The sequence below is a fragment of the Zootermopsis nevadensis genome, unplaced genomic scaffold, assembly GCF_977971745.1.
Source record: "Zootermopsis nevadensis isolate Lab colony 2312 unplaced genomic scaffold, Znev_1.0 Znev_ptg000025l, whole genome shotgun sequence".
Lineage (NCBI taxonomy): Eukaryota > Metazoa > Arthropoda > Insecta > Blattodea > Termopsidae > Zootermopsis > Zootermopsis nevadensis.
In genome coordinates this window covers 11,491,449-11,518,693 of record NW_028259157.1, presented here as the reverse complement: position 1 = coordinate 11,518,693, position 27,245 = coordinate 11,491,449, and the positions used below count along the sequence as shown (strand labels likewise).

The window sequence follows — 27,245 nt, the reverse complement described above, 5'->3', positions numbered from 1 at the left end:
GTTCTTCATTCATACCAACGTCTGCACTCTACTGTTACATGTGGCAAAGCCACTGTTGCCAAAACAAACACGTTTCGTAACAAGCGAAACAAATTGGAGTATTGGAAGGGGTCGGACTTTTGTTGATGACATGAAACCGAACTTTCAGCCGGAAGGACTTGAGTACAAGTCAGCGCTCTATTTATTAATGTCAATTACTGACATGAGAATCTAAATTATTATAATTCAGTGTTATTTACTATTATATAAAAGGAAGTGGGTGGTTCAGTGGTTAGCTCCCCGCATCGAGGGGATTTAGGTTTCAAATGTATCTTATAATTAGAGCTTAAATCCGAACTGTTCTGTAAATACCAATAACGATTCTGCTAGAAAGTGGCTTAAAAGATTTGCACCACTCAGATGCAGCTTAAGATTGCTCAAGGGTTAAAAAATTAAAACAGACGCAATTGCTCGAAGGAATTAAGTTTTAAATAGAGATCAAAATTGAAAGAAGTTTGTATAACTTTTATGAAACTGGTGGAACATACAATTTCCCTTGCACAAAAGTGGACTGATTGTTGTTGTTTTTATTATTATTTTTTATTATTTAGTGTTCTGTCTGACGACAGGTCCATATGAACAGGATCCTTCCATCCTTTTCTCGGACTGGGACCTGTTCATATACGTTCTTGGCAGATGATCCAGAAGTGGTTTGCCATTGCCTTCTTCTGTGTGTGAATGGAGTAATTGTTGGGATGCCACGGAGAAACCGGGGAAGCCCCCGGAAGAAAACTCCGTGTTGCCTAGACCACGGCCTTGCCCAACACAAGTTATAAATTCGGGCACCGCCGGGAATCGAACCCGAGACCCCAGGATTACAAGGCCAGCGTTCTAACCGCTAGACCACCTCATCTTCTTATTATTATTAGTGTTCTGTCTGACGACAGGTCCATATGAACAGGATCCTTCCATCCTTTTCTCGGACTGGGACCTGTTCATATACGTTCTTGGCAGATGATCCAGAAGTGGTTTGCCATTGCCTTCTTCTGTGTGTGAATGGGATGCCACGGAGAAACCGGGGAAGCCCCCGGAGGAAAACCCCGTGTTGCCTAGACCACGGCCTTGCCCAACACAAGTTATAAATTCGGGCACCGCCGGGAATCGAACCGGAGACCCCAGGATTACAAGGCCAGCGTTCTAACCGCTAGACCACCGTGGCTTTGTTTAAAATTACAGATCTATAATTCAACAAACTAAGAGTATACAGTAAAATGAATCAAACCGACGTTTAAATATTTCATTGCCGAGAGACGAGGGTCCTTGTTATTCTATTTCGTACTGTATTTCATGTTCGATAACTGTGCGTTCGTTCCGTAATTTCAGATTACAGGTCTAATATCACTTGCTAGGTTTGAAGTTCTCACGACTGTGACGAGGGAGAAAATATTTCTGTCCGAAACGTTGATATCTACCTACGATTCTGCACGGCGTCACAACCCAGAACAACATTGTACGTAAGTATAATCGTAGTATAATAGTAATTGCTTGCTATAATCAGGAAAGCTACCGTGTACTTTCCCGTTATTTCAGTGACCTAAATAATGCCATAAATTTAATAAACTGAGCCTCTATTCAGTACACATACTTCAATAGGAGAGACGAATATAACAAAACAATAATTCATCGCATCAGAAGCGGATTTAATTAAATTTGACTCAGAACATGGCATTCGTAGCAAAAATGCTGTTATAAAAAATACATCTGCACACGTTCCTACATCTTCCGGGTCACTGCAATCCAATAGACATTATGATGAAAATAAAGCCGACGAAAATTAATTCTAATCATGATTTTCCTCAGTTCTTCAGTGAAATTTTAGGTTTTCGCTGTGGCGAGTATCAAGATGGCAGTCTTCGGGGACTGTAAATCGTGCAGTCTCGTATAGAAATTGGCTGGTGTTTCACAGGTGATTATTGCCTCCCGGGCTTTGAATCTCCGAACTTAGAGTAGCACAACCATGAAAATGTAATAGGAAAGACTGTAAGTTCACAAGGCAGCGAGAAAGTATTTATAAAGCGTTGGCCAATTTCTACGAGACTACACAGCGCAAGACCACAGAAGAATCATCTTCATTCGTTCCAACCTCAGTTCCTTTCAGACTCTATTCTAGTGACACACTTTGTTTTAGCAGCTGAGTATTTTTATCTACATTCCAATAAAACTATCCTAAGTCAAATGCTTAGGTCTACGTAACGTTGAGTGAGAAGCAATACTGTCTAATGACAGTAAGAAGACGACTTAAAGGGTGCGTAGTAAAGATATCGTGGTGACATTTAACAAACCTGAATCCATCTGAATATATAAAAACTGAGAAAAAACACGAAAATATATCCACCAGAATAGTCTATTTCTCAGATGAATTCGAGAGATCTCAAATATGAACCAGATTTCTATATTGTGATGTAATTTGGATTGTGACTTGGTGTTAACGGGTCCTGGGTTACTGAATACTGGTCGACACCTGATTATGATATCTGTAGGACCAGCTTAGCCACAGTCCAGCTGTGCTCGCCATAAATATCGTTCTCTCCAGCCGCAAGGCAAAACCGAACGCCACTGTGCGGTGGTTAGCGCGTCAGCTTTGAATGCGGTAGTTACGTGGTTCGAATACCAACCGAGGAACCAGATATTGTGACTAATGTATGATTTTATTGTCTCAAAATTCAGACATAGGAGGACTGCTTTAAAGTGACTAAACATTTTCAGTCATCCTGCCATATTTAATCAACATAACCTCTGCATTTAGAGCTGTGTCGTAAAATAGAATAAAAACGTAAGATTACATTACAGCGAGCTGGTGAATTGTCTGTAGAAATTACAAAATATTTCAGCATTCTAATGCTAAAACACATTTTATGAGATGTTTGCAGCTCTCACTTCGATGAGGATTAAAATGTTGTTGGTTGTTCCGCATTTTGAAGCCAAGCTAGACTTTTGAGTTTCGGCGCAATGACGCCATATTCATGGCTTCAGCCCTGAGAGTGATACAATATATTTCTCTAAAACGATGTTACCTACTTACAAGTCTGTACCCAGAAGAATATCCTAATCACAACATGAAACATTCAAAACTTTAACTAACCAAACGAAATAAAATAAACAAACCTAACCTAACATAACTTAACCTAACCTAACCTAACTCAACCCAACCTAACCTAACCTAACCTAACCTAACCTTAGGAACATTTCTAAACTAACCCATGACCAAAATTATTCCAAGGTATTGCAAAGTATGCAAATTTAACCTAGCCTTACGTAACATAACGTAAGCGTGCCGAAGCGTGACTTAGTGAGCACGCGTGCCCAAGCGTGACAAAGCGTGACTAGGCGTGTTTTGCTTTGACCTCGTGACAACCGATCACCACATGTGTCGAAACGTGACGAAGATTTGCAAAGCGTGACCAAACGTGACCATGCGTGATAAAGCGTGACTAGGCGTGACCGGCCATAAAAGCATGACGAGAGATCACCATAAGTGTTAAAATAAGATGAATATTTGGAAAAAATTCTAAGCGTGACCAAGCGTGCTCAAGCGTGACTAAGCGTGACTAGGCGTGACTTACTGCAAGAGCGTGACGAGGTGTGGCAATAAGTGTCAAAGCGTTAATAATTTTTCAAAACTTTAACTAACCTAACGAAATAAAATAAACAAACCTAACCTAACGTAACCTAACATAACCTAACCTAACCTAACCCAACCTAACCTAACCTAACCTAACCTAACCTAACCTAAGGAACATTTCTAAACTATCCCATGACCAAAATTATTCCAAGGTATTGCAAAGTATGCAAATTTAACCTAGCCTTACGTAACAAAACGTAAGCGTGCCGAAGCGTGACTTTGGTACCACGCGTGCCCAAGCGTGACAAAGCGTGACTAGGCGTGACCTGCTTTAACCTCGTGTTAAAGATTTACAAAGCGAGACCAAACGTGACCATACATGATAAAGCGTTACTATGCGTGATCTGCTATAAATTCGTGACGAGAGATCACCAGAAGTGTTAAAATACGACGAAAATTTTAAAAAAATTCTAAGCTTTAGGATTATCAAACCAATTAGTAGATGATTAGCTTATAGGGAAGATTAAAATATATACCAAGTTTTGATTAGGAAACCTGAAGAAAATACGTGACTTGGAAGACCTAGTCGTATGTTGGGGAATTATATTATAAGCGGATATAGAATAGAGTACGAGGTTGTGAACTGGATTAATCTGGCTTACGATAAGACCTGGTGACGTGCTATTGTGAAAATGGCAGTGAACGTTCGGATTTATTAAAAGACGATGGAAATTTTTGACTAAGTTAGTGTACGTTTCTCATAATGACTCTGCTCATATACTTAAAAGAGAATTAAATTGCATTCTAAACTAAATCAAGACCTCGTTCAGTAATTGGAGGATGTTCTGTCATATTCTGATAAAAAGTTAAAGAATGAGTTCTTGTGTAGAATGAGTCTGTGATAAGATTATATTGTAATGCCTTTAAAAATTAATTCACCAACAATGTTTGATAAAATTACCCATTAGAGAATGCCATTAACTTAGTTATTTCGAGTGTACTTAAACAGTGTACTTAAACATGGAAGGATCAATTTTAACAGATGTTCCACAGGCCATAAAACAAGCTTAAACATAATGTTCGTCTGAGATCACGCCCTCTTTCTTATCATACTTGAATAATTCCATAGAATTCCACCTATAAGTGATAAGCGGAACTGGACATTTATCGAAGTTTCTTCATGGCGTTTTTTATTTATATTTATTTAGTGTTCTGTCTGACGACAGGTCCATATGAACAGGATCCTTCCATCCTTTTCTCGGACTGGGACCTGTTCATATACGTTCTCGGCAGATGATCCAGAAGTGGTTTGCCATTGCCTTCTTCTGTGTGTGAATGGGATGCCACGGAGAAACCGGGGAAGCCCCCGGAGGAAAACTCCGTGTTGCCTAGACCACGGCCTTGTCCAACACAAGTTATAAATTCGGGCACCGCCGGGAATCGAACCCGGGAATCGTAACAGATTTATACAGGCAGATGACAAAGGAATATGTCACTAGACAAATGACTGACGGGGTTAGGGCAACTTGTCTCAGTGGGTGTATTCTGACGTGAATTAACGCGCCTCACCATGGTCACTCAGAATTGTCAGTCGCAGGCGAGGATCGAACCCACAAACTGGCAGGGAGAGGGGCATCGCAAAACCGCGGGCAGAGAGGTGTCACCCTCCTGTGATGCGAGATGAAATGAAACGGGAGATCCCCGGGAAAACCCGAACACATTTTCACGAAGAACGCTTCTCGGACACCGGTTATCATTACTGAAGTTTCTCGTACCTTTACTGGCTTCATTGAAACAAATTCTGGTGTAATTCCTTAAATGAGGCAACGACTTCTTTATTACACTTTTTTTTTCCAAATCCATTATTTAACAATCATTTTATACATTCAATTGAAAGTTCAGGAACAAAAATAATGCGAGTAGACTTAAGTTTATTCAGGACCTAACTCCTACTTACCGAAGCTCCATGACAATTATCACAAACTTTGCAACAGTTTTAGAGTACGTATCAGAATATATTGTTTATTCTCAGGCTCTATCTTTCTTTACAATTTCAAGTTAGCCAGCCAGCCACCTGCTTCTCTGAAGTTTCGTAAGGGTCATGCATCGCCTAGGTATTAGCTGCCTTTCGCCCGTATTGACTCAATGTCTGAAATAATTGTGTATAATTATACAAAGTCGTCCGTTCCTCTCAATTACGTTGAGTATTCTGAGGGTTGTAAGAAGTGAGACGTGAACATTTTCACCTTGACGAAAGTTTGTCTTCAGACTTAACTTTATCGTTCTCTCTCCCTCTCGTTACTGACATCAATAGCCATAAAGTTTCTTCCGTAATGTCCTGACAGTTTCTGAGCAATCAGTTTCCTTGTCCGTATCAACTCTGCATTTCTTTGATAAAAAGTCGCGTATACAAACATTATTAAATCAACGGCCGCTAAAACTTATTATTTTCACACTGCGAATTTAAAATTATGATCAAATATAATTTCACGTATTAAAAATATATTAAAATTGGCCGTCAATCACAATATAAGATAATTAAAAGATTAAAATATCATTTTACGTTCCGTATCGAGTACTCGATTTACATGTGGAACATTTTACGACATGTTTCGGCTATATATAGCCATCATCAGGTGTTATGTTATATTATGTTATGTTATTTAAATAAATCACAATATGACGCACATACAATATCTTATAATTTCACGTAATGTGCCAAAGTTTTATTTTTAAAAATATCGCACCATTCTTAAATTAAATTGTTACACAGACGTTTACCGAGCAGATGACTTCATCGGTAACACGTGTACTTCGAAGACATCCAATTATGATTTTACCGCAGAACCTGCTAATTCTGGTGATTAATTTGGTAATTCTTGTCGGAACGTTTACAACAGCTCATGCATAATCTTTCTTACATCTTTAGATAAACTTCTTAGTTGATATATTTTTATTAATTAACCTACGAATTAGTTTATTTAACGTTTAATCAGTCCGTAAGTCTGTAATGGTACAGTCTTTAAATCTATAAGTTTCAATTGTCGTATAACGATTATGAGAGTTTCTTAAAGTTATTAAATTAAAAATTATCGTTTTCATCGATTTACGAAGAGGATGGGACACAAACGCGTGTGTGTGTTTTTCCTCTCGATAGAATCATGCACCAAAAACGTATCTTCAACAAAAAAAAATTCATATATCATCGAATAGTTTAAGTTTTGAATCTGTAAGTCCACTCGCCTCTGTCCAAACAAACATTTTAGCTATATGCATATGACGTCAGAGCTACAACACAGACGTAACACTGAACAGATTCGCAGCTTTTCGGAGAACATACAGATATATTATAATCCTATATCCTACATTAATAATTAAGGTTCTGTCGAGTTTTGATGGCAGGTAAACAGAAAGGCCCCCAGAACTCGGAAGTAATTTAAATGTACGTTCCTTTTTCCAACGTTTCTAGTTCTGAAAAGGCCCCGTTTTGCTCTCCATTGGCGTATGTACTCAACAAGATACTTTTTAATACTCGATTCAATATCTGCTTTTTCAGAGACCCGTTTAAATGTTGTGTTCTGTCATGCGTGTATTTCGCCAGAAGCTTCCCATTTGCAAGTCCTATGCTTGTGTTTCTGTCTGGATTCATCTGCAGTGTTTGTGCCATACGAGCTTTCCCCTGCAGGGAGACGTCGCAGTGAGGGTCCAGCCTATTGAAGTCCTCTCGACCGCATTTTTTCACATCGAGACTTACTGCACTGCACAACCCACTTTATGTAAGATTTCTTTAAGTCGCACTTAGATAACATTGCGTTAGACAAGACTGCATTCAAATAAGATATATTTAGGGGTTTCCCCCTCCAACGGCGTATTTATTCAATCAATAGATACCCGAATATTCATCAGGTTGACATAAATGTTAGCAAATGTATCCTTTCATTATCACACCCAATTTATTCATTATAATATTGTCCTCTTGTCGTCATCTTCGTCTCCCATCATTTCCATCTCCAGCGTCCATTACCAGTGGCTTACCTTCCTCTGTTTAACGGACTTACCGACACCCTAAAGATGGAGGCGACAGGTTACTCCGAAACGCTTGTAACTGCGTACAAGGCTACACGGCATCACAACTAAAATGTCCACAATCCATCTTCTCGCCGTCATGGACGTCTAAAATATTTAAAGTTGAAGTTCCAGGAATTAAAACGAGAAGCTGAGAATAGGGAAAACTGGAGAGCTCTTTTCGGGCAGAGCAATGGACCTGTCGTAAGACAGAACACTGAATAATAGTGTTATTAATAAACCGCTGAGACATTAAGCAAATAGGACATCGTGTTCGGGATAAAACTGCCACGTGTTAAATTAGATGCCATAACTTTATATGACATGAACAAGGCTCTTATGTTTAAATCCGAAACGTTTTGCGGTAATTTAAGTAACCTGCAGAACGAAATAAAACCAGTCCCTAGACGCGTTTTTTGTGGTCCAGCTTCCAGTGGCGACAAGGCGGATTGATACAAGGGACTGCAGTGAAGCTGGGGGTATTGGGTAGAGAGGTCGGAGAAAAACAAGGACCATCGAGGGATGGGGGGGGGGGGGGGGGGTGTGGCGATATATCACCGGCATCAGGTGTGGCTTCGCTAGCCACATTACTCCAGGCGTCAGCAACTTCTCCATTACTGCAGAGCTCCAGGTTACTTCCGCAAATTTACTTATTTATGCAATTCGTTTATTGCGTAGACCGCTTAATAGATTTTTCCTGCTGTTATTACGCACAATTTTCTCGTAAATGTAACTCTATATACTACTGTATGCTGTGATGCTCGTTAACCTAATTTAGTGTCTTTAATTTTTGTTAAGCTTTTAGTCCCTTCAGGAGCGCTGTCTCTATCTGATATTTCGACTTTTTTACTATTTATTACAAATCGATTTTAGCGTTTTACTAACTTATTTTATTTATTTAGTGTTCTGTCTGACGACAGATCCGTATGAACAGGATCCTTCCATCCTTTTCTCGGAATGGGACCTATTCATATACGTTCTTGGCAGATGATCCAGAAGTGGTTTGCCATTGCCTTCTTCTGTGTGTGAATGGGATGCCACGGAGAAACCGGGGAAGCCCCCGGAGGAAAACTCCGTGTTGCCTAGACCACGGCCTTGCCCAACACAAGTTATAACCGGGAATCGAACCCGAGACCCCCAGGATTACAAGGCCAGCGTTCTAACCGCTAGACCACCGTGGCCGTTTTTACTAACTTACAGTAACAAAATGCAGTGTCCTGGGTCTTATAATCGGTACCGGAAAGTATTCCCTACTGAATTTCATCCATAAATGTTATGATTATATTGTAACATGCATTAAATTAATAGTGCTTTTGATTTTTCTGTTAGATGAAACAAAATACGACCGTCATTAAATCTACATCTGTAATTTGAATTCATAATTGCGATGGCAATAGATGCTCCAAAATATATTTTTTTATCGGTTTTCACACAGCCAAGTCGGGACAGGCAGGAGGATGTCCTGCATAGAATTAATCAAATAACTTCCGCAATTACTGATTGGTTGACAAACTCTTTCATTGCACCGATTGAACACCGACGTCATTTGCATGAGATGTTTAAATAAAAATTTCTTTGGATATTTTCCATCGTCTATTAAAATAATAAAATGTGTAATGGTTAACTCTAATAAAATATCCTTATTTAATTCATTGAATGTTCGTAAACATATTTTTGGGACACTTTGTGTTTAAACGCATTGAAATCTGTGCAAGGATCAATATACATTTGTCCTGCACACACTAGTGGTAAATACAGGGTGTCCCGCAAGTCCACGGCCACAGGAGAACACTGTTATTTGTTCAAATACGGACAAATATGAAGAGGAGTTGTTGTAACTCATGTGTTTACAGTCTCAGTTGCTCGAAATTCCTTAACGGAGACAAACAGACAAGGAGCTGTAAATTTTACATCACAAATACTAAAATTTACGGCATTTTTGCCTCGTCGATAAAACAGTTTGCTACTGGTTACGGTTTTCCTGATTTAGTCCATTTTAAATGTGCCTCCCTTACTCTGAAAACATCTCCAATTCACTGTCATGTCAACGTGGCGATAGCACCAGTATTTTGTGCAATTGACAATGTAAAGTGTATAGTGCCCGTCTCGCCCTAGATAAAAATGCACGTATTCCACCACCTAAGATTGGAAACGCGTGGTTTGCAACAACTTTTCCTTCTTTAAACTTTTCCGTATTTTACCAAACTGTAGTTATTCCATACAGCCACGGTGGTCTAGCGGTTAGAACGCTGGCCTTGTAATCCTGGGGGCCTCGGGTTCGATTCCCGGCGGTGCCCGAATTTATAACTTGTGTTGGGCAAGGCCGTGGTCTAGGCAACACGGAGTTTTCCTCCGGGGGCTTCCCCGGTTTCTCCATTCACACACAGAAGAAGGCAATGGCAAACCACTTCTGGATCATCTGCCAAGAACGTATATGAACAGGCCCCAGTCCGAGAAAAGGATGGAAGGATCCTGTTCATATGGACCTGTCGTCAGACAGAACACTAAATAAAAATTAGATGAGGTGGTCTAGCGGTTAGAACGCTGGCCTTGTAATCCTGGGGTCTCGGGTTCGATTCCCGGCGGTACCCGAATTTATAACTTGTGTTGGGCAAGGCCGTGGTCTAGGCAACACGGGGTTTTCCTCCGGGGGCTTCCCCGGTTTCTCCGTGGCATCCCATTCACACACAGAAGAAGGCAATGGCAAACCACTTCTGGATCATCTGCCAAGAACGTATATGAACAGGTCCCAGTCCGAGAAAAGGATCGAAGGACCCTGTTCATATGGACCTGTCGTCAGACAGAACACTAAATAAAATAAATAAAATAATTATTCCATGGGCCCTGACTTATGGGACAATCTATATAATATCCAGCGCTGGTTATGGCTGTAACTTTTTTCGCTAAAGGTGTCCAAATGGTTATGTTTTGACAGATAGACTACATCCCTAATGCACTTCGATATCAATTTATGACGCTCCATTTTGTAATAGTTCCCACAGAACCAACCTGGTAAAATTAGACTGGAATACGGAACGAGAATGGCCACAAATCAAGTGGCGTTTTTATATCTGTGTTTATGCACGGCACAGAGTCGTTAAACATGTGATAGTGTACGGGGCTTGTCACTGCTTCCAACTCATCGTTCATTTTGATTAATAACACGGATCTGCTGAAGCCGCACAGACTCGGGGTTTGTTTATCCTTGGAAAAGTTGCAGAGCTGAGTAAAGCCACGTGCGTCATTTAATGAAAATGCAATTAGTTTCTCTGTTGTTATGTATCGAAACAAAACGTAATGAAATTTCGCTGAAAAAAAAATCCACCTGTGGATACAATACAGCAAAATTTCATCGAGTTATTGAAACTTCTTGGGCTCCCACATTTGGGAAAAATCAGCGTATACTACCGATTTCTTTTACACCTCTCCCAATTTTCGAAAGGTATCAGCGACATTAACTTTTTTTTAAATGCATAAATCCACGCTTCATTCTAATTCACCTTTTCATATACATAGACTCAGTTGCAGTTTCGTATTATTTGAGTTATTATTATTTATTAAGTGTTCTGTCTGACGACAGGTCCATATGAACAGGATCTTTCCATCCTTTTCTCGGACTGGGACCTGTTCATATACGTTCTTGGCAGATGATCCAGAAGTGGTTTGCCATTGCCTTCTTCTGTGTGTGAATGGGATGCCACGGAGAAACCGGGGAAGCCCCCGGAGGAAAACTCCGTGTTGCCTAGACCACGGCCTTGCCCAACACAAGTTATAAATTCGGGCACCGCCGGGAATCGAACCCGAGACCCCAGGATTACAAGGCCAGCGTTCTAACCGCTAGACGACCTCATCTTATTATTATTTAGTGTTCTGTCTGACGACAGGTCCATATGAACAGGATCCTTCCATCCTTTTCTCGGACTGGGACCTGTTCATATACGTTCTTGGCAGATGATCCAGAAGTGGTTTGCCATTGCCTTCTTCTGTGTGTGAATGGGATGCCACGGAGAAACCGGGGAAGCCCCCGGAGGAAAACTCCGTGTTGCCTAGACCACGGCCTTGCCCAACACAAGTTATAAATTCGGGCACCGCCGGGAATCGAACCCGAGGCCAGCGTTCTAACCGCTAGACCACCGTGGCGGTCATATTATGAGTATGTTCACATTTATTGGGCTCTATATACCCACAAAATGGCGCGCCCCTGTGTTGAGCATGGAGGCGAAGGCCTCCAGATGTAGAAGATACGTGTGAATACATAAAATAAACGTGGACAGCCGACATAGGGTAGTCCTCCAGACTGGGAGTTGGCTGAAAGTCTAACAACCCTACGCCATATAAAATGTTCATGTTTCATCAGCCTCGGATTTGGCTTGTTCTTTCTTGATTGTCTAAAATAGTAAAGAAAATATAACACAACAGTTTGAACAAAATCAAGATGTAACTTGCAATCCAAAAACCAACTAAATCCAAAGCGTAGAGTCCTCGAAAAGGTAACAGCACGACCAGGTAGTCAGAAGGAAAAATCCCTGTACTCTGTGAAAACCGACGTTTGGTTACCATGTTTATAAGGGTCCGACACCGGTTGATTTCCTGAGTAACGCGAATAGGACTTTCCAGTGACACGTCAGAACAGCTGTTGTTATTTAAAACACGGATGACACCAATTTCTAACTTTCTTTTACCGCTAGGATTTGGATTATCTGGGCTCTCTTTCCTCCAAAACAAATGTCAACTTCGATCCTTCACTTTGATCAGCCACCTTAATCCGTTGCTACAGTTCTAATGTGGTCGGTGGGTGGATCGATACAACTTGCTTTATAATTGCCTTAAAAGCGATTTATGTAGTCTGTGAACTTTGTGGTATCTTTTATCTGAGAAAAACCACGATGTTAATTTATTTCTCTGGACGATTTTTATATCTGAAAGATACAAAATGAACTTTATTTGTTTTTTTATAACTAGACGTGTCACGAATCTATCCATCGTCTGACTATTCAGTACAGAATATTGGAAACTTTTCTCCAATTCCGTCCTATTTTTCGTGAGACATACAGGTCTGATGGTTCAGGCAGATATAATAAATCATAGGTTTTCATCTGGAATCATATTATGGCGCGTGTCCCAGTCCGAATGTGAAGTGGCAGCTAACATGACGTTCTTCACCAGATTTCATTACCATGAGAGATGGGCCCTAAGGGAAATGCAGTTCCTAACAGCCAATAATATTTGATGATGGATGAGATGTACAAGTTCATTTCTTTAACCCTAGAAAGAGTCCATTTCTATTCTGACCACGAACTAGTCCTCCCCCGCCCCCCTCCTTAAACTCTTTTCTGGACATCAGAAAGATATCAACGAAGCATTTTTCTACGGAGTTACAATATGAAATTTAACCGCGTACAGAAATGAATATTGCATATACTCTTAATGGAAGTGGATTTCAGGACTTTGCTGAAGTTATTGTTGTTTCATATATGCATAATTCTGAGAAGAAAAAAAACATATTTTATTTAAGCTTCAGAAAATGGAACAAAAGTTCTCGAGCCGCGGTCCGCGTGTGGTTCGCTCGTCCAAGTGGATTGTAAAGTAGCCTGGGGGGTTTTTAAACTCGTAGTTTCTTTACCTGAGTGTTCACAACATTTAAACCTGCTATAATGAAGTTAAACATTTCATTTTTTTTACCATCTTTGACATCTCAAACGCTAAAAGCATGCATTGTACGTGTTTTATACAGTAGTATCTTCGCCCTGATACTAGATATAGCAAGCATACGTCTGTTAGAGACCACGTAAATGATATGCATCTTCATAATCGCCTCCATCTAATGGACCAAAGTTTCCTTGCGAGAAATGTTCCCACAACAGTTTCCTATTATTGAAACTGGAAAATAGGATCGAATTTTTGCATTTACAATAAACGCCTCCAGGTTTCTTGACCTGAAATTATTTTGTGCTATTTTCGTATTGCATACTGACGTACAGGGAATTTCAAACCACCTGTAAAATTCTCTTTCTGTGGGGTAAATTGTCTCAATTTGACCTTTGAAGCTGCTTCATACAGTACATCGTTTGTGCGATACCGGGTTTTAAATTAAAGAAAAGAATATTTACATATAAAAACAATTGAACATGCCTACCACTACAACATTTGTTTATATTCAATAGGTCCAAGGCTTCAATTCAGAATAATTGATTTCGAATAAAATTTGAGAATCCAGTTCATGTCAATTCATGGTACTTTCAAATTCTGAAATCATAAACAACGTCACATCTCTCTTTCTATGTAACAAAACTTTAGCAGTTGATACAATACCGTTAAAGAACCTGACGAACAAATCCACTTCCCCATACAACTGCCTGCACTGTTACCGGAGACCTGGTAACAAGAAAGCTCGATGTGTTGGGACCAGATTACGTCTGCCATTGCTAACTCAAGTGTGCAATCAGCTTAGACTCACTATTTAACCAACCGGTGCGTTGCTAATCTTTGCAAGAGAAAAACAAGCAATTCGTTTGCTTCATATTTCTGCCTTTTTCTAAATCACTCCGGGACTGCTCCGAGCATCTCCGTGTGCGAAATTCGTGCCGGATTACTTCTCTGAAATACATTTAACGAGCGGCTGAAGCAACACGGCGTTTGGAATCTATCGAGATCTGTTTCAATGTAAACATAAATTTTATATTCTTTGGTATTTTAAATTAAATAAATTTGTGTTTTTTTACTTGTTCAATTTTTATCAGTATAATCACAATAAAATATTATTATTAAATATTAAAATATTATTACAATTAACATTTAAATATTTAAAATATATTAAAATGATGCTCAATATATACTTGTTCAATTTTTATCAGTCTAATCACAATAAAATATTATTATTAAATATTAAAATATTATTACAATTAACATTTAAATATTTAAAATATATTAAAATGATGCTCTCTATTGAGCATCATTTTAATATAATAATATTTTATTGTGATTAGACTGATAAAAATTGAACAAGTATATATTCAACACAATATGACGCAACATTATCATCTTATGTTTTGCTATTGTTTTAAACGAACACAAACTTTAGGAATGTAGAAAATTACTATGTGAGTAACATGTTGATACTATTATTATTATTCAGTCTTCTGAGCTCTCCAGTTCTCCCTATTCTCAGCTTCTCGTTTTAATTCCTGAAACTTCATCTTATTTCCTTGTTTCAGATCGTCGGTTAGCTGTATCAATCTTCTTCCCAGTCCTCGCTTTCCTTCAACCTGGCCTTCGATGATATCACTCATAATATGTCCCAGCCAGTTAGCTTTCCTTCGTGTAATCGCCTGCAGAATGTTTCTTTGCTCGTTGACTCTCCTCAATACTTCTTCGTTGGTCACTCGATCCGTCCACCTGATCTTCACACGACAACATTACTGTTCTATCGATGTATTAATTAAATATGAACTAACTTCAGTTTAGTACAACTTATGCGTGACTTGCCGATGGTTTTGGGTCCCTGAACAAATGAAAACTGAAATAAAAACAAACAGATCACAGCGCGAAGAAGGCGGATGTGTGTGTACCGCCCGTGGAATGGAAAACCCTGTCTTCCTTCATACTGAAATGTTCAGAAATAAATTTTTGTCTGTTTCATTTCGTAAGGGCGCGAAACCCAAAGTTATATACCATGTTTATTGTACAACTTAGATCATAATTACGTATTAATGAAACAATTACATAATTTCAAAACACGTTGAAAGTATCCTCCGCCCGATTCTAGACATGAAACAACATAATCACCAGGAAAATGCCAGTTAAACTGCTTAATAGAACTGCGTTACTACAAGCCTATATTAATTTCATTTTCGACTTCGAGCTCAGTTCCTACGGTTCAAATAATCGAGTTTATTGCAATATACTGCGTGCAATTTCTGCTACCATTTAACTCTGTTATTTCATTGCTACGTAATGTTTTACTACAATACAATAAATTAATTGTCACTCATAAACAAAATGACAATTTATGTATCATGATAGAGCATGGTTTCAAAACGCCAAAATGCATCATTACAGCATACGTGATTATTTCGTACTAATGAACTGCGCTAATTGGGATAATGTAAACATTATTTCGATAATATAAATACTAATTACGATACGAGAGAGAACCTAATTCCGCCAATCTCATTACGAACAACTTGATTTCCGCTACAACATTACAACCGGAAGCGAATGTATTACCGATTAATTGTCCGACAAGGTGAACCGTTCAATCCTTCCATTTAAGATGGAATAAAGGAAGTCTAGTTTTCTTTATTTGCGTCATATTAGTATACCTATTAAGTATTCAACACTTTAAGAGTCAGCAGTAATAGTAAAGTAAAGTTTGTCCCGCTATACGCCATTTAGGCACTTGGGGGGAGTGGAGGTATAGCTCCTCTCTTCCTTGACCTCGGCACTAGATGGAGGTGAGTGGTCAGCATCACGCCCCGGCCGGCTTTACCCCCGGGAAAGGACCCCGGTACCCATTGTAGAGGAGGCTGGGTGGGCCCCAGAGCCGGTCTGGACGCAGAGGAAAAATCCTCTGCCCTCGTCGGGGATCAAACCCCGGTCGTCCAGCCCGTAGCTAGTCACTATACTGACTGAGCTATCCAGGCTCCTATATTTAGCAGTAATTCCTTAAAATTTGATAATGTAAATTTATCTTAAAACGCATTGCAAAATAGAGACTTGACAGCCAAAACGAAGGGTCTCGACTCAGCCTTTAAAAAATTCCTCAGCTTTCGACATAGACTATCCGTTCTCCCGTGGTGATAGACTGCGCGGTATTGATGTTGTTCTGCAGTGGACAGAACCCAACTTTCTCTCCTTTGTGAGAAAGAAATTAAAATTAAAAGCCAGGTCATTGCATGTGGGAGTAGAAGCACTGAGAGCTAGTGGCTGCAGAATCTCGTGGGACCAAACTCCATTACTGCCGTTCACCCGGAATATACGGAGGCACAAGACCTCAGCGGGTCCGGGAATTGCTTCTCTCATCTCAGCGAAGCTGACGGATACATACATACAATTGACCGGATATCGATTTATATTTTAATTCTTCATCTGAACCTTCTCCACCTTTACGCGTATCTTTTTGATGTCTGTTAGGCATATTCAAGTTCTTATTTTAATCGAAAAACAACGTGTAAAATAATAGTTATTTATTTATTTAGTGTTCTGTCTGCCGACAGGTCCATATGAACAGGATCCTTCCATCCTTTTCTCGGACTGTGACCTGTTCATATACGTTCTTGGCAGATGATCCAGAAGTGGTTTGCCATTGCCTTCTTCTGTGTGTGAATGGGATGCCACGGAGAAACCGGGGAAGCCCCCGGAGGAAAACACCGTGTTGCCTAGACCACGGCCTTGCCCAACACGAGTTATAAATTCGGGTACCGCCGGGAATCGAACCCGAGACCCCAGGATTACAAGGCCAGCGTTCTAACCGCTAGACCACCGTCGCAGGTAAATAATTTTTAGATAAATAATTTTAATTTTATTATTATCACCCGAAGAATTTTTTAGACACTCGTGAGATTCAAGTTCGCATGGCGGTGAGGGTGACGACATTGTTCTGGTTGTAATGCCGTGCAGACTCGTGAGATGACACCAACCTTTTTGAGAAACACGATTACTTTCCAAAAGTAACTTTTTTTGTTTATGTACACGATCCATAATGGGTAAATACAATATGTAAAACCGAGAAGCTCTTTCAATTAAGTTATCCCATATTTTGCTTTACTGTTTTAATTAATATAATTATATTAGTTTCGAATGAAATTTTATGTCCCTGATATAAGATTATATGAACTTGAAGAACTGATATCAATTATTACAATAATTGTACATGTATATAGTCAGGTATAAGGCTCTAATACCCTTATTACGTTATATGCAATAGACAAGTGGTATTCAACCAAGGCTACGCGTACTCCTGGGGGTACGCGAAGACATCTTAGGGGCTACGTGAATTTTTTTTAAAAAATATATTATTTTATGATAAACGGTGAATAATCAGTAATGTAATTTATTTAATTTATTTTAGATGTAGATTATATACTATGTATAACTTGAATTATACACCAACAACTTTGGGGGTACAACGTTGAAGAGAAATTATATCTGAGGGTACGCGAAGACATCTTAGGGGGTACGTGAAATTTAAAAAAATATATATTATTTTATGATAAACACTGAATAATCAGTGATGTAATTTATTTAATTTATTTTAGATGTAGATTATATACTATGCATAACTTGAATTATACACCAACAACTTTGGGGGTACAAAGTTGAAGAGAAATTATATATTTGGGGGTACGCGAACAAAAAAGGTTGAATACCACTGCAATAGACCACCAGTACGGAGTGGGGGGGGGGTCGGAATAGACGTTATTCCGTACTATAAATTGAGTAGAAAATTTTTTTGGAAATAGGGAAGGTTTCCGACAAGTCGAAATTTATTCAAACCTAAATATATTAATAATAAAAAAATACAACGTACTGAGAGAATGTTTAGTTTTTCAACATAGAATTTTGTGAAAATTTCTCATCTCCCCATACGTCCTCTGTACACCGAAAATTTGATCCTTCTTGGTTTATCATATTAAAACCATTTTTTGAAGAATACAGATTATAAAATTTTCTCGTATTTACAAAAGATGCATCTCGAATATGAACATCGATAAAAATTACGAATTTCAATACAAAATAAAATTTGGTCTTTGTTAAGGTACGGTAAGAATTTAATTATAAATATAACAAAAATAAAATCTTCTTTAAAGCCATCAGAACACAGACTTGCGATTTCAGTATGGCTGGTCCTCACCTTTCGATTTCGTTCTAATCGATAGGTGAGTGGATGCCAAATCGTCCATCTCCTTGGTGTCTCGTTGCGTCCATATAACGGTATCTCACCACGCCCGGTAGAAATGAAGTGTGGACTGCCGAGGAAAATATGCTGGTGGGGTTTCAGAGCTAAACTCTGTTATCTCCTTTGGACTAATTGAGAGTGCTGCTAATCACTTACGAGCGATGCCATGGCCCGCCTAGTCCAATTACCTTCTCCTTCCTATTCATCCAGTTGCAGAGTTCCTGCTGACTTAAATAGGTCTTTACACTGGCAAAGCTTTCAAATATACGCCAATGCATCACGTTACAGTAATTGCTTCAGAACTAGTCGCGAAGATATCAATCCGATGTACAGATCGTCAAAGTAAGTGTTAATATATGCAAAATACAACGCTTTACGTCGCCTGCCTCCGCGCCTCGAAATCAAGATCGATCGATCGCTCGATTACTCGTGTCCGGACTACATTTTCGGAGTTTACTAAATGGCCTCGTTCCTTATAGTTCAAATACAGCTCTAATAAATGTAAGAAACTCAAATATATCGGTATCCCTGGTTTAATAAGATGATGGAAATATTACTTTCAAGAAGCATAATTCTTAATTTTTTAAAAAAAGTTTCTAACTCAGGGAAAAAAAACTTTATGCCAAATATCAGAATCGAGTGACACGTAGTTTAAACAGAGTATGAGTCAGTGTTCGTCTTGTGGGTTGTAGCGCCGTGTGGATTTGTAGATAGAAGACTGGGAGTCACGTGCTGCCTCCATATTCGGGGCTGAAGGAAATATATTATAGACAAATACTGATTTAAGATACAGGCTGAATGCAACAGTTTATTTGATTTGGTTTAGATGGGAGAATAATATTAAGATGGATACTAGAGAAATAAGGTTTTAGAGTGTGGATTGTATTCATCTGACTCAATATATGGACCGATGGCTGGCTCTTGTGAGTACGGTAATGAACATTGCTGTTCCCAAAAGGCAGGCGATTTCTTGGCTAAGCGAGTTTGCTATCATATTTTCAAAGAGGACTCTAATCCACGGAGTTGGGTAGTTATCTTCACATTTGGATTACCAACGATTAAAATAAAACCAGAATTATTTCTGTCCATTTATATTTAGGGACAAGTAAATCTGTGCTTAGTCAATGTCAGGTAACTGGTTCGTGCCCGATTTTGAATGTATGGGTGGATATTTTAACGTGTGTTATCACAGTGTTCGATCATTTCCCACTATGATTAACCCTAAGATAGCAGAATGCCGCAATCAATCACTGAACATACAAAGAGCTTATAAAATCTGTTTCTAGGTCCACATGAATATAATATCGCGGGACAGCTCATGTGGAATAGCAGATATTTCACCAGAGGCGTGTAACAATGCCCCTCTCCTCCCGATCTCACGTTTGTTTCTGCAACATGAGTCCTGCTTCATAAAATGTAACGAAACATTTATTTGGTTCAAATACAAGAGTTTAAAATTAGCTGATTATAAACACGTGCCGAAATTCAGGCATCAATCATAAGGTCGAATGCCCTGAAGTCGGAGGCGGTAAGGAGTTCTGAAACGTCGGCCAACGTCTGTTAGATTACACGACACTACAACCTAGAAGGCTGTATTTTTCACATCGTGAGAACCTGAAATCTCGCTAAATATGTACGAAACAGTGTGAGGGCAATACAATTATTCTAGTGTATTTATTTATAATAGCCACGGTGGTCTAGCGGTTAGAACGCTGGCCTTGTAATCCTGGGGTCTCGGGTTCGATTCCCGGTTATAACTTGTGTTGGGCAAGGCCGTGGTCTAGGCAACACGGAGTTTTCCTCCGGGGGCTTCCCCGGTTTCTCCGTGGCATCCCATTCACACACAGAAGAAGGCAATGGCAAACCACTTCTGGATCATCTGCCAAGAACGTATATGAACAGGTCCCAGTCCGAGAAAAGGATGGAAGGATCCTGTTCATATGGACCTGTCGTCAGACAGAACACTAAATAATAATAAGATGAGGTGGTCTAGTTAGAACGCTGGCCTTGTAATCCTGGGGTCTCGGGTTCGATTCCCGGCGGTGCCCGAATTTATAACTTGTGTTGGGCAAGGCCGTGGTCTAGGCAACACGGAGTTTTCCTCCGGGGGCTTCCCCGGTTTCTCCGTGGCATCCCATTCACACACAGAAGAAGGCAATGGCAAACCACTTCTGGATCATCTGCCAAGAACGTATATGAACAGGTCCCAGTCCGAGAAAAGGATGGAAGGATCCTGTTCATATGGACCTGTCGTCAGACAGAACACTAAATAATAATAAGATGAGGTGGTCTAGTTAGAACGCTGGCCTTGTAATCCTGGGGTCTCGGATTCGATTCCCGGCGGTGCCCGAATTTATAACTTGTGTTGGGCAAGGCCGTGGTCTAGGCAACACGGAGTTTTCCTCCGGGGGCTTCCCCGGTTTCTCCGTGGCATCCCATTCACACACAGAAGAAGGCAATGGCAAACCACTTCTGGATCATCTGCCAAGAACGTATATGAACAGGTCCCAGTCCGAGAAAAGGATGGAAGGATCCTGTTCATATGGACCTGTCGTCAGACAGAACACTAAATAAATAAAATAAATTTATTTATAGACCTGCACGTAACCCCATATCTCAGCATTCATTGTGTGTACATTTGTCTCTTATTATTTGTCTTTGTAAATAAATACAATGCATGTGCATATGAATCGAAAATGAGGGCGAACAACCAGCGGGGATGGTGAAATGAGAGTTTCGTACAATGGAACCGGTGGCAGTTTAGAAAAAGACAGCGGTGTATGAAATAAATGCTAGCAAGAAATCTATTAACGTTCAGAGACAAAATATACACTCAGAATATACGGAGAAAGCAGAGGGGACTCTCTTCAAAATAAATGTGGGTGGCAGATAATACAACGAACTGTTTTTCCATGAATAACTGGACGGCGCTACATGGGGTCCTGGAGGATGTGGCCAATTAGTATAAAATAAAATAGAATACAGTAAAGAGTTCTGTGTCTAAGCATTGCACCTCAAAGACGAAAAGGGGGCCCTGAGTTACAGATTTATTTATATTTGACTCCGGTGTCAGGGTTACCAAAGTTAACACAATCGACGTAGTTACCGGAGACAAACGTTAAGTTTAGTCTAAATCAAAGAAATTTATTTCAGAAGATATATCTAGTCTCAGAGCTTTATTAATATTATAAAATTTGTAGGTATACGTATTTCTGTTATGGTATGATGAGCCAAATTTGAAAAAAAAAATCTGTTAATGACACTTGCATATACTCATGAATGTTGGGTGAACCTATCAACGTATTTTGGCACCTGTATTAAAATAGCTTACAAATCAACATAGGTAAGTATTTATTTATTTATTTATTTATTAAGACCTAAAATATTCTAATTCCAAAATATTCTAAGTTCTGTTCTACAAAACTTAGCAACAATTATAATGGGTAGGCTTGAGCTCACTAAATGGATCTGTTCTGTCACTACACGTCGTTAATTCTAACCCAACAGTGGTACAACAAATCTATCATTAAGGGGTTTTTGCAAGGTCCGTTTGTAGGCAGATGTCACATGAACAAGTGGTTTCCATGAACCGGCGTTTTAATTTAGCGAAATTTCCTCTTCTGTTCAAACATAAACACCCTGTACTTTTTTTCCCCACAGTTAATTCATCAGTTACATGCAGACAGTAATTAAAAGGCAATATTTTCATTATTCTATTACACCGAGCGTCAAGCAGATTCAGTCAGAGTCATATTTAGAAGACGTGATACCCCAATTGTGCTGTAACCAATCTCGCAGCTTGTGCAGTGGCCATTGCTTTAACAAACTACACTAAACTGAGCTCTTGTTCCGATGCTTAATTAGTCTCAGGGTGGTTTCTCATCTTTTTCTGAACTCCATAATTGTGGGCTTGCCCGGCCATCGCACAATCCAGAAGATACATCCAAATAATATTTATAAATTCAGTTTTTGTCTCAGAAAACACGTCACGTATCCATCACATAGATGAATTGGTTAATGATTTTTATTCTGAGAATCATACTAAAGCGATAAAAATATCCTGCATAAAAATGAAGAATTACCTAGTATTAAAAAGTGGTATATATAATTACCACATGGTTCAATAGGCTTAATTTGAACGAATCATTTTCTGGGTTTACATGAACGGTAAAGTACACACAAGAGAATCTACTTCACTAATAGGACTTACATCAGAGTAATGATTACTCAACTGTGCCGAGATCGCTCAGATAACTACTGTAAGAAAGAGTCCTTAAACGTACATGTTGAGGTCTTGAGGAGGTCGCAAAGTAGAATGGGAGCCACACTGAAAATGTTGTGCATTAAAAATAACTTTCCATCCTGTTTGCAAGACGTACAAATGGGTAAACTTTTCGTGCGTCAATCTAATTTGTGACTGCAGTAAAACAAATCTTTAAAAATAAGTTGTATTTCACATATGTCATAAGAATTAAGAGGTTATGTTTCCTACATAACGCAGCCATGAAGAGAAATTGATCCTTACGCCCGAGTCCACGTTCCTGAAAATAAACTCGCTCTTAAGACTTTGTTTTACTCACCTTGTTCATCGTCCATCCACTCAGTCACGATAAAATGTCTGGATCTCTTCTGGGTGCCAGTGTTTCACAATACACACGTCTCTCAATTATACTACACTTTATGCGACTGATATCACTTTTGGTGTAAGCGAGAAATATCGATTTCTTGGCCCAACATAACAAAACGATAGTGCGGAGTGATCCGGTGTCTGCTTGGCCTCAAAAAGAGAGCTGCTTACTAAACCACGGCCACCACCCAAGGCCATTTCATTTCCCTGCATCAATGTTTGAACACAAATGGAAACAGAATTCTTAGGAGGGAGTGAGGTGGGGTGGGGTAGATTCTCCAGTGCCAGTCTAGTACTGCCGGGAGCAGTGGAAGTTGTTCTGTATTCGTCTAGTTAGCGAATCTCTGCACATGACGTGCTTAACCACATCACAGTAGACAAACCATTGCCTTAAAACATTCTAACTAGGTGTTTGTTCCTGCTGTAAATTACAGTGCACTCGTGACTCATACAGACAATCCGAAAGAACCTCTTCTCTCCAGATTAAGGAATCACGGAACAAAATTATTCCGTAATCTAATAAATAATTCCGATCTCTTGTCAAAATTTAAATTTAAAATTCTTAGCCGATACAACATCAGTAAACAAAACAAAGAAAGTATTTGAAGTTCTCACGGCGGTTATGACTGGAAAATCTCGCGGAAAGATACAATTTGCACTTGTGTGAGAGTAATATTTAAGTGTATTTGAGATACATACTTTTTAGAGGTGTGAAGTTGGTTAAACTGGTTCAAGATAACCATCTTTACAGGAAAGAAACTTGGAAAAGTTTCACGGAAAATGCCCGTAAGCACGAAATGTGCATAATTAAAGCAACAGACAAATTAAACGTCAAATGAAATTCACGACATTCCTCTTTTCCCTGTTAAATGTTTAAAAAAAAAAACTAGTGGGTCGCGCCGGACTCATCGGGATTGTTCTATGGGTTTCCCGAAAACAAACGAATAACTTTCGAAGCCATAAAACACCGGCATAAGCTGTGACCAGATCGTAAAGTGGAAATTTGGCGTTAACTGTCGAATTCTCACGTCACGTTCCTATCAGTTGGAATAAAACTTTCAGGTGAAAGGAGGAGTCTCCCACACCTGTGGAATAATGCATCGCTATCAACTCAGCCTACAGGATGTTACTAAACCGATGATTCAATTTATTTGAAAACGTGCAGAGTCCATGGCACACAGATGAAGAACATATTCTAGTGATTTTCTTACTCGTCACAGAAGCCAACTGTCATATCCATCAATTTTAGGTTAGGTTTTCTCTGATTTGAGGTTGACAATGATGTTCTTCTGGATTTTGACTAAACCTCGATGGTCAATCCAAAATGCGGTTCTTGGACATTTGAAAGCTCATATTACTTATACAACAAACAATTTTCTAGATTTAAAGCAGAGGGTATGTATGATACGCTATACATTAACCTCCTTCCTGTCACAAAGTTCAAGAATACAAGCAGTTTGTCCTCCACGCCACCATTACTCCTTAAGCTCAGGGCAGAATTCCTCCGAAATCCCAAGATTCTATGCGGAAGATCTCAGTGACTCGATTGTGGAGCATTATTTTGTGTCTTGCAAAGTTTCAGGAGAACCTAGATTTCAGATCTGAAGAAAAACGTTAACAACTTACTACCGTATTGTACCAGAAAGACGCGCTGTATCAGGTACATTTTATAGAGAGAAAATACGCCATGCTACTGTTCAATTCGAGAAGGGCTATCGAATTTAAATTAGTTCCTTTAAAATTAATTGACATTTTGATGGAAGTATTTGCACTGTCGAACGTACCTAGAACTGTTTTATTATCGTCACGACATGGTTTACGTCGTAAAGGGAACCTCAGATCGCTAACAAAATTCGTAAACATGGTTTTATACAGCGCTGACATCAGCCACCCCAGGATGTCTGTCATTCACAGTAAATATTGCAGGTATTTGAAATAAAACTTTTGCTACGGGAGGTTAGGGTTTAAATTCTCTCCGTTCAGAAATGCTGTCAGAGAGAGGGAGAGAGTGAGGGGGGGATGTTCTTGAGGACTGAAAGGAAAACTTTTAGGACCTGAAGAAGTCATAAAATCCAAACCAAAATACACGGAACTTGGTCCTTCCGTTCAAGATAAATCAGTGATAGACGTTTACTTCGAACGAAGTACAAAATAAGAAAATACCAGAATAACGACAAACATAAAATGAGAAATTTAAATTAATCTAATCACCAGTTCAGTATTCTTAAGGCTTATAAACCTCAGTGCTCATCTGAAGTGTTGCATCTCAGGCAATTATGATTAAAAGCGTTAAATAGGTGCTTAAATCCGTATAGTACTAAGGCAATTAAGATTGTGGTCCTGATGATGGAGGCAGTAAGAACCTCTTAAACATTGGTCAATTTATACATTGCAACATCCCAGAAGACAGTCGACCTTACCTTTGCCGCCGTAAGAACCAAAAGTCTCACAGAATGATTGTCGGTTTACTTTAACAGCACCAGAAACATGAATACACAATCTCTGACTTCAAGCCTAAAGTTACTCTGAAGATGGAGTTAGTATGTTTCTCCGGAATGCTGGTACTTTCCTGTCGGCATTACAACCCAGAAGACCATCTTCGATAATCGAGAAGTCGTACCTCTTCAGTAGACAACACACAATAAGACATAAAGCTAATGGCGATCATCCATACCTTCAGAAGAATTCAAACTCGCAACACCAGCGTCCTTGCAGTCTGAAACCGGTTAGCTGGTTGCCGAGATCACCTCAATTACATTTCATGTCCTACAAATACATTTTCTTAATTTAACTAACTACTCGTAGATGGCTTACGGAACCCGAAGGTTCATCACCGAATTAACCAAAGCCCTCCACCGGACCCTGTCCTCAGCCAACAAAATCCAGTCTCCTTCAACTCCTATCTCCCATAGATCCCGCCTGAGATTATCCTCCCATCTACGTCTAGGTCTCCCCAGAGGTCTCTTCCCCTCAGGCTTCCCAACCAGTACCTGGTGCACACCTCTTGCCCCATCCATGCACGCTACATGCCCAGCCCATCTCATTCTTCTCGACTTAATCACCCTGACAATATTGGGGGAGGAGTACAGATTTTTAAGCTCTTAATTTAGTTAGAAAAAAGACATAACATTATGTTTCACAATTCCTCTAGATATTTCAGTGGGACCATGGCCAGAGAGTCTTGAAGGACTTTTGTTTTACAAACCCAAAACGCCCATATTCTTATCAGGAGACAGGAAAAAACAAAATGCAAGCACAAAATGAAGAAGTTCAGTTTCATCCATTTCCTGACGGAGTTAAACAAGAAACAGATTCAACGATCAAGTGAACTTTGTCGTAGTCGTTTTCTGCTACGAGAAACCCAATTTTTTTGTCCAATACTTATATAACCCCGCCATAAATAACTGCTCCAGTTTAATCTCACCAATCATCGCCGTCCTCATTTTGTGATTTGTAAGATTTCAGATTCCCGCATCGGCAAAGATCTATGGGTTTCTTCTGGGTTATTGCGTCATGCACTTTATTAAAGGTTGCCCAACGCTTCAGAGAGTAATCAAATCTGAAACGTCTGTGAACTTCTACCTGAAAACACTGTGAAACAACCCAGAGGACTTCCATCTTTATTTGTGAATTATTTAACTACGCTGTCCGTACATAAAATATACGTTGCGTCAAATGTTACGATGATCATTAATAAACTGGACACCGGAAGAATTAGCCGTGGCCAAATTTAACGTAAATCCCGGTATGACGAACTGGGGAAAAAGCCATGAAAATCCTGTGTCAGGATAACTGGTCACCAGGCCGACATTTCAACTCTCTATTGAAACTACAAATCTGTCGCAAGGCTGTCTGGTTGTCATCCGTTCTCACTACTTCACTACGGTACACAACATCCCATCGAAAGTTTATCTGAACACCTGCAACTTTACATAACTGTACTAGGCCCACGACGTATAGATTTTGAATGATAAAGAGGCATCATACGTTACCAGTCACTGCTGACTCCATAATTTATTAGAATAAACAAAATATATTTAAATACATAGGTTTTT

General features: G+C 39.4%; 1 protein-coding gene across 1 annotated transcript in view; it reads right to left on the bottom strand.

Moving 5' to 3' along the window:
* Cadps (calcium-dependent secretion activator 1) overlaps positions 1 to 23,420 on the bottom strand; it is a 103,599-nt gene extending 80,179 nt beyond the window's left edge. Inside the window, exon 1 of the mRNA XM_087355996.1 lies at positions 23,144 to 23,420. The gene's annotated coding sequence lies outside the window, so the exon portion shown is untranslated. The remainder of the gene's footprint in view (positions 1 to 23,143) is intronic.
* Between the last annotated feature and the right edge of the window lie 3,825 nt (positions 23,421 to 27,245).